A 9,247-nucleotide genomic window follows, 5' to 3' on the forward strand; every position below is an offset into this window, starting at 1 on the left:
CCCTCTAAGCCCCCCTGGTACCACTAAAACCTGGATGTACGAATATGTGCCCCCCATGAACCCCCTAAGCCCCCCTGGGACCCCTAGAGCCTGGAGATTGGTATCTGTGCCCTCCTCCAAAACTCTCTAAGCCTCCCAGGGATCTCTACAGCCTGGACGTAAGTATCTGTGCACCCCAAGGCCCCTAAGATCCCCCGGACCCCTACAGCCTGGATGTAGGTGTGATGGTGCTGCCCGTGGGAGCCAGCTGAGGTCATTCAATCAGGGTGAACCGCAAACAAAACAGGACAGACAAATTCCAAACGCTGCTGGTTATTCCGATACTTAGATTTACCAAGCCAACACAAAACAGCTTCTGTAGTACCTCACTGGTTACTTAGAAGTTTAAGACACGCAGTTCCCTTAAAGTACCCAGCCTCAGGCCTCCGTCCAGACACATCTGTCAGATATGATGATGATTCCTGAAAATCTTACTTCATCATGTTAAAGAAAAGATTCTTCTGATCCCAAAGGATCAGCTACCTACCCAGGTTCCATTATAACTTATATCTTACCTAAAATACATGCTATAGCCAATTCTTATTAACTAAACTAAAATTTATTAGAAAAGAAAAGAGACAGAGTGTTCATTAAAAGATTAATAGACATATCGACCTGAATTCAATTCTTGAGGTTCAGATATATAGTAGAGGTGAGCTTGTAGTTGCCAAAAGTTCTTTTAGAAATAGTCCATAGGTTATAGTCCAATTTCCATATTCAGGGTGGCTCCAGTCAATGACTGGGGATCTCAATCCTTGTGGCTAAGGCTTCCCCCTCTTGAAACCCAAAGCAGATCTGAGATGAACAAGGATCGTGTAACAGGGTTCTTATACATTTCCAGCAGGCTTTCGGCCTCAGAAGACAATAGGCTTAACTCTCCTTCCAAGCATCCTGGCAATTAGTACAGAGTAATTTATTCATTAAACAGTTCAGATACAGGTTACCACAACCTTCAAAGAGACACATACACAATAATACTATTTCACTCAAGTATCATCATTAATGTTAATATTCCTTTTTTGCTCTTTGAATTAAAACTGTAGCAATAGACAAGACTTGTTTGCTGACATCACAAGACCTGAGTAAACATCTCCCCTTCTACCTCTAACAATGCAGACTTGCATTTCAAAGCTCTGTTCATTCACATATCTTGCTAACCAGTTCTTAAGGTTCACCCATGGGTCAGATCAGTCGGTGAGGTGAGTTAATTAACTCTTTCTGGCCCTGTCACCTTTCAATGAGATATTAGATTATACTTATAATGTCACAGTTGCGGTGAGTCGACTGCTGCAGCTCCCCGTAGACTCTGCCTGTGTCTCTTACCGAGCTGGAGTACAGCAGTCGAGGGGAGAGCACTCGATGTGTTGCATCTATACTAGACGCGATATATCGACCCCCGCTGGATCGATCGCTGCCCACCGATTCGGCAGGTGGTATAGACATACCCCAAGTATCTGGTGATTGGAGCTGGACCCCGGAGCGGGACACATTGAAGGAACTCAGGAGCTAAGGTGCCTGTATTGTCAACTGTCAGGGCTGCTGTGGCTCAGAGGAGGGTGCTTGACTGCCTGGCAGGCTTAGGCGCCACAAGCCTGGGAGGCAGGAGAAGTGAAGCGGCCATGGTGTGCTCAGGGTGCTCGTGCTTGGAGCTGGGGTGAGCTGGGGCGAGGGGGGGGGTGCCGCAGGGCAGAGCGGGGGAGTTGCCACAAGAGGGGAGCCTTAGGGTGGAGGGGAGGAGCTGCCACGGGTGGGGCACCTCAGGGTGGGGACGCAGGAGGGGAGGGTGCAAGGTGGAAGTTTCGCCTAGGGAGTGAAACGTCCTTGCACCGGCCCTGCCCCATGCCCTACCTGCAGCCAGCCCTGCACCCCCTGCCCTGCCCTGCCCGCAGCCATCCTCTGTCTCCAGACAGCCCTGCACCTTCTGCCCTGCCCACACCAGCCGCATCCTCCCTGCACTACTTGCAGCCAGCCCTGCAGCAAAGCCCCTGACGAACCCCAGCCCTGTCTCCAGCCATCTCCTGCCACACCCCACTGTGGCCCTGCCCAAAGCCAACCAGCCCCCCCACACACTCAGCTTGCACCAGCCCTGCACCCCCTGTCTGCAGCCAGCCCTGCATCCCCTGCCCTGTCTCCAGCCAACCCAATGCACCCCCCTGCCTGAAGCCAGCCAGCCCCGCACCCCTTACCCTGCCTGCAGCCAGACCCTACCTCCAGCCAGCCTCATGTCCTCCGGTGCCCTGCAGTACCCAGGGCAGTAACCCTGCACTTCTGCTTCAATGAGGGGGGCAGGTAGAAGCTGGGACCCACACATGTGCACACCCTAGGGTGACCAGACAGCAAGTGTGAAAAATCGGGACAGGGGGTGGGAGGTAATAGGATCCTAGATAAGAAAAAGACCCCAAAATTCGGACTGTCCCTATAAAATAAGGACATCTGGTCACCCTAGCACATCCCCAGGACTCCTGAGTTCCATTGCTGGGTTTCCTATTGGTTCCACTGCTGGTTCTTTTCCTTTTCCTGGGGGACTTTGGGCAAGTTGCTCCCCCGTCTAGGGCTCTGTCCACAGCAGTGAAATGGGGATTTCGTACTTTCCCGCTATTGGAAAGTGCTATGAGAATGTCCCAGCAAAAGTTGCTCTGACAGTGCTAAGCAGCATCTGACCATTCAAGGTCAGAGCGCACTGCCCAGGAGGAGTGTTTGGCTCTGGGGTTTCACTTCAGCCCAGTGTAGAGAGAGGGGCCCAGCCATGGAGTTTGGCTCAAGAAGACCAAGTCTCCAATTTGTTAAGGACGTTTTGAATTTCAATCCTGTGCTCCAAAGTGATTGGTGTCAGTTGCAAATTTTAGAAGCATGGTCTCCACTGCATTTTCCAAATCATTCATGAAAATATTGTATAGTACCGGACTCCGGACTGATGCCTGCGAGACCTACTAGGTACACCCTCTCCATTGGACAGCCAGATATGGAGAAGGGCTCCTGGAGTCTGGGCTTTCAACCAGCTCTGCCCCCACATTACACTGATTGCAGCTGGACTGCATTTCCCTCGTTTGCTTGTGAGAATGTCCTACCAGACAGTGTCACAAGCCTTAGTAACTGCAAGCTAGATCCCCCCTGCTGTTTACCCACCTCCACCAGGCCCGGAACCCTGCCGAAGAAGGAAAGAGGATTGGTTTGGAATGATTTGTTCTTGACAAATCCATGCTCACTCGTCCTAAGAACCAAATTATCCTGTAGGTGCTGCTGACAAACTGAGTGTTTAAGAATGTATTCCAGTATCTCTCCAGCTATGGCAGTCAGGCTAGCCAGTCTATAAGTCCCAGGGGTCTCTTTGTTCCCCTTTGAAAGATAGGTCCTGTCTTGTTCATGGATGGGAATATGTTCTTTTTCAGGGATCTAAGACGAGAACTGGGGCACAACACCTGGTTTGTTAAGGCCACAAAAAAGGAGGCAGGAACCTCTTCTCTCCTGCTGGCAAAGAACCCCAGGTACCTAAAAGATAGGGACTCACATCCTTGAAAGGGCTTTAAAAAGGCAGTGGTTAAAAAGTTTGGCCCCGACCATTTCTTGTTTCCACAAACTAGACACTTTAGCAAACTTTAGAATTCCTTGGTGCTAAAACACCGTGAAACTCCCCTTTCTTCTTCACAGAGGGCTTCAACACCCCTTCTCTCACTCAGGCTCACAACTGTCCAGAATTCGAGAACTATCCCTGTTCCCATTGGACAAATGGGAGGAGCCTGAGGTACAGAGAAGGGAGGTGACCTACCCAAGGGCCTACACAGCAAGGCGGTGGCAGAGCCAGAAAGAGAAGCCACCAGTCAGACTCCTGTTCTAACAGACAACAAATCCCTCCAGAGGCAGGGATAGAGCTCAGGAATTGAGATGGTGGGAAAACTTCATTCCAACCATTTCTGTCCGAAAATCCCATTCAGACTAAACCAGTTTGTTTCTCAGAATCATAAGTGAGATGGAAGTTCTTTGCAAAAAGATTTTGTTGCAAAACAAAAGCATCTCCTGTTTGTCACAGTGTGTTAAATTGTGTCATCACTCACAAGGAGGAGACACTTAGATCTTGAAAATTAGATAAGATGCTTCAGTCTGAGCTAAGTCGTTGCTGCTCTTAACAATTCCAAAATAAAAAAATACAAATAAAAAAGACTGTTTCAGCTAATCTATTATGTCATAATCTGCTCTGAGTAAATGTGATGGGACACCTCATATTATGCACTACTCTTAGTGACACTCTCCAATGGATCCCCATCCTCCACCCACCATGAGGTAGGTAAGAGTGGATCATTATTATCCCTACTTGAAAGAGGGAGAAGCTAAGGCTGAGAAAGGAGAACTGACTTGTCTTAGGTCACATAGCCAGGCAGTGGCAGAGTTGGGAATAGGACCCAAGAGCCCTGACTTTCAAACCAACCATCGGATCTTGAATTTCAGACATTGAATGACCTGAATAACGTGCTCTCAGATGAGCTCCAGACCAACAACAGTGCACAGTAATTATTCAGCAAGTATTTGAGGAGAACTGCAATGTTAGAGAGAATCATCAACTGCTCAGAGACAATTAATGCAGAGAAGCAACAAAATATGTCAAACACAGAACTGGTTCTGACTTATTTCCTTGTTCTTAAAAGAGAACAACATGGACCTGAGTCTCCTCCCTGTCAATAACCCCCTGCTCAGCCAATCAGGATAGAGACTGAGGATGGGAGGCTGAGGATTCTTACCAGAGAGCCGAAAAGATGGCCCAGGTGACTGCTGGGGATCACTGCCCAAGCACTATTTCAGTCCCACATTTTTGGGTGGATCTCTCACAGTGGGAGCTGCAGAGCACTCCTCCGCAACACACACACACACACAGAAGCACACCTGCTGGTGTTGAGAGGGGAATAGGAAAAAGGAGATAAGAAGCAAGAGAAGAAGAGAAAGGAGGGAAGGATGGATGGAGGAAAAGCTGAAACAAAAAGGACAAACTCTTATGTCCGCACTGATCCTAAGGGACAAAATCCCAGGAGTGCAATAAAATTCTGCCTCCTAAAGCTCGTGTTTTCCATGTCTAGAATTCAACTCTCACCAGATGGATCAGACTGAACAGGTTTCAAACCTCCAGGAGGCTCTTACCTTCTAAACAGGGACGGCTGTTTTCTAGTAAAATCACTACAAGGGAAGGAGAAAACTCGAAAGAGGTTCCTCCTGGTGCTCACATCTGTGAACCCGAATACTTTATCAGTCCTCAAGGAGAGACTTGGAGAAGGAGACTTGCTGACGCAAAGCCACAGGGGTCTCTGAGGTTTTCCTGGCCCCTCGCCCCTGTCCTGCCTGGATGATGTCAGCATCTCTCTGTGAGGTCACCACCTCCCCACCACCTTTGACCAATAGTCTGAGGTCCTGCAAAAGGCCTTTGTGATGTCACTGCCACACCCCTCCCTTGCTCTGCTAATGTCCTACAACAGGCCAGGCACTTTGGAGGATCACCCCACTCAAGGAGTGTTCGTTCTAGGCAGCAAGCCGGCTAGACAGTAAAACATCAGATGCTGCTCCCAATGCTACGCTCCGTTTTTCAGAAATTAGTCGACTTTATGGCCAGAAGAGACCATTAGAGCATCTAATCATATAATCATAGAATATTAGGGTTGGAAGGGACCTCAGGAAGTCATCTAGTCCAATCCACTGCTCAAAGCAGGACCAATCCCAAACTAATTCATCCCAGCCAGGGCTTTGTCAAGCCTGCCCTTAAAAACCTCTAAGGAAGGAGATTCCACCACCTCCCTAGCCATCCCATTCCAGTGCTTCACCACCCTCCTTGTGAAAAAGTTTTTTCCTAATATCCAACCTAAACCTCCCCCACTGCAACTTGAGACCCTTACTCCTTGTTCTCTCATCTGCTACCACTGAGAACAGTCTAGGTCCATCCTCTTTGGAACCCTCTTTCAGGTACTTAAAAGCAGCTATCAAATCCCCCCTCAGTCTTCTCTTCTTCAGACTAAACAAGTCCAGTTCCCTTAGCCTTTCCTCATTAGTCATGCGCTTCAGACCCCTGATCATTTTTGTTGCCCTCTGCTGGACTGTTTCCAATTTTTCCACATCCTTCTTGTAGTGTCGGGCCCCAAACTGGACACAGTACACCAGATGAGGCTTCACCAATGCCGAATAGAGAGGAATGATCACATCCCTCGATCTGCTGGCAATGCCCCTACTTATACTGCCCAGAATGCCGTTAGCCTTCTTGGCAACAAGGGCACACTGTTGACTCATAGCAAGCTTCTCATCTAGTGTAACCCCTAGGTCCTTTTCTGCAGAACTGCTTCCTAGCCATTTGGTCCCTAGTCTGTAACAGTGAATGAGATTCTTCCGTCCTAAGTGCAGGACTCAGCACTTGTCCTTGTTGAACCTCATCAGGTTTCTTTTGGCCCAGTTCTCTAATTTGTCTAGGTCCCACTGTATCCTATCCCTACCCTCCAGTGTATCTACCATTCCTCCAAGTTTAGGGTCATCTGCAAACTTGTTGAGGGTGCAATCCACACCATCCTCCAGATCATCAATGAAGATATTGAACAAAACCAGCCCCAGGACCGACGCTTGGGGCACTGTGCTTGAAACCGGCTGCCAACTAGACATGGAGCCGTTGATCACTACCCATTGAGCCTGACGATCTAGCCAGATTTCTATCCACCTTACAGTCCATTCATTCAGCACACACTTCTTTAACTTGCTGGCAAGAATACTATGGGAGAGCGTATCAAAAGCTTTGCTAAAGTCAAGGAATAACACATGCACTGCTTTCCCCTCATCCACAGAGCTAGTTATCTCCTCATAGAAGGTAATTAGGTTAGTCAGGCATGACTTGCCCTTGGTGAATCCATGCTGACTGTTCCTGATCACTTTTCTCTCCCCTAAGTGCTTCAGAATTGATTCCTTGAGGACCTGCTCCATGATTTTTCCAGGGACTGAGGTGAGACTGACTGGTCTGTAGTTCCCTGGATCCTCCTTCTTCCCTTTTTATAGATGGGCACTACAGTAGCCTTTTTCCAGTCATCCGGGACCACCCCTGATCACCATGAGTTTTCAAAGATAATGGCAAATGGCTCTGCAATCACATCAGCCAACTCTTTTAGCACCCTCGGATGCAGTGCATCCAGCCCCATGGACATGTGCTCGTCTCCAGTTTTTCTAAATAGTCCCGAACCACTTATTTCTCCACAGAGGGCTGGTCAACTTCTCCCCATGCTGTGCTGCCCAGTGCAACAATCTGGGAGTTGACCTTGTTTGTGAAGACAGAGGCAAAAAAAGCATTGAGTACATTAGCTTTTTCCACATTCTCTGTCCACTAAGTTACCTCCCTCATTCAGTAAGGGGCCCACACTTAAACTTATAGATATATGGAGACACCACTGCTTGCATACTCACCCATATAGCTTCCCCCAGTGACATAGCTACCACCTCTCGGGGAGATGGATTAACTACACGGACGGGACAGCTCTCTCCCCTCTGCTTAGAGCATCTTCATTCTTTATGAATAGGTAGGAAAGAACCTCCTGAATGGACAGTAACCAATTGATCAAATATTGCTGGGTCTGCATTCAATATGGGTAACTGGTCGTATTGGGCGGGATTAATAGGAGCATTTCCAGCAGATCGAGAGAAGTGATTATTCCCCTCTATTCAGCACTGGTGAGGCCACATCTGGAGCATTGCGTCCAGTTTTTGCCCTCCCACTACAGAAACAAATTGGAGAGAGTCTAGGGGAGGGCAACAAAAATGATTAGGGGTCAGTGGACTTACGAGGAGAGGCTGGGGTCACGGTCACCCAGAGGGGGGCAAGTGGGGCAATTTACCCCAGGCCCTGCAGGGATCCCATGAGAATATATTATTCTATAGTATTGCAACTTTTTTTTATGGAAGGGGCACCCAAAATTGTTTTGCCTCAGGCCCCCTGAATCCTCTGGGCAGTTCTGTCCACTCCACCCCCTTGACTCATTCTCTTCCCTCTGAAGCACCACCTGTGCCCTGCTCTCACTCCCATTTGGCCACTTCCCACTCCTGCTCTTTCTCTTTGGCTGAGGCCTGCTGGTCCACCTTTTGCTTGCTCCTCTCCTCTCAGAAGGCCTCCTTGTGTTTCTCCACCCCCGCCCCCAAGGTCTGCCTGCTGCCCCCACCTCGCTGCCCGTCCCCTGAGACTCACCCTGCCCAGCACTCACACCTCTCTGCCTCTCCTAAGACCCACCTTGCCCAGCACTCACACCTCTCTATCCCCTCCCCTGACCTGCCCTGTCCACCACCCACACCTCTTTGCCCCACCCATAAGACTGGTCCTGCCCACCACTTGCACCTCTCTGCCCCTCACCTGAGACCCGCCCTGTCCACCTCTTTCCTTGGTCATCTCTTGTTATTCCTTGAAACATCAAGGATGGAATTAAAAGCTGAGTTTACTCCAGGGTGAGGAAAGAAAGGAGCCACCAACCCCCTGGCAAAGCTCAGTGCCCCAGAGAAAACCTGCCCCCTGCTATTGCAATCCCTGATGTGCTGGGGATATGATGGTAAAAGAACTGTCCGAATGATCAAGGCAGGAAATGGACAACAATCTACAGGAACGTCATTGACCACAAACACACTCTCCTCATGCTCCAGCCAGAAGGGAAATGAGCAGGAATTCTTGCAGTTCAGTCAGGGACACACTTACACAATGGCACAGCAGTGTGTGTGTTGTGGAAGCTGGTCTGAGGGAACAATTGGAATTGATCACTCAGTGAGAACAGAACTGGAGTGTAGTGAGAGACACATCTCAAGCAAGTAGTTGTGGCTGAGTGGTTAAGGTGATGGGCTAGAAATCCATTGGGGTCTTCCTGAACAGGTTCAAATCCTGCCAACTACGGAGGAAGTTATGGTTCTTCAGTTTCAACAGAGCTGGGTCTTGTCTCACTCTCAAGCTATATCTACACTATTGGGTAATGTGGCTTTAAAGTGTTTCAATTAAACAGCTGTTGCATGTCCACACTATGCCCCTTGTGTCACCAGAGCACATCCAGGCTAGACTCTTGGATGGCCACAGAGAGCAGTGCATTGTGGGTAGCTGTGCAACTGGCTGCGGGTGCTTTGGGAAGGGTTTGCAAAGCCTCATGGGCTGGTACAGCATCACATGATGCAGGTTTCTCTATCCCATTGTTCCATGGGAATCCTACTAGATTGCCAGCTGCTTTTCAAC

The 9,247-nt window shown here is 49.1% G+C and overlaps 1 non-coding gene across 1 annotated transcript; it reads left to right on the forward strand.

Moving 5' to 3' along the window:
* The first annotated feature begins 8,835 nt into the window (after positions 1-8,835).
* On the forward strand, positions 8,836-8,917 carry TRNAS-AGA (transfer RNA serine (anticodon AGA)). The gene has a single exon. It is a non-coding gene; the product is annotated as a tRNA-Ser (tRNA).
* Positions 8,918-9,247: the final 330 nt, after the last annotated feature.

This window comes from Gopherus flavomarginatus, unplaced genomic scaffold, assembly GCF_025201925.1.
Source record: "Gopherus flavomarginatus isolate rGopFla2 unplaced genomic scaffold, rGopFla2.mat.asm mat_scaffold_215_arrow_ctg1, whole genome shotgun sequence".
In the NCBI taxonomy this organism is placed as follows: Eukaryota; Metazoa; Chordata; order Testudines; family Testudinidae; genus Gopherus; species Gopherus flavomarginatus.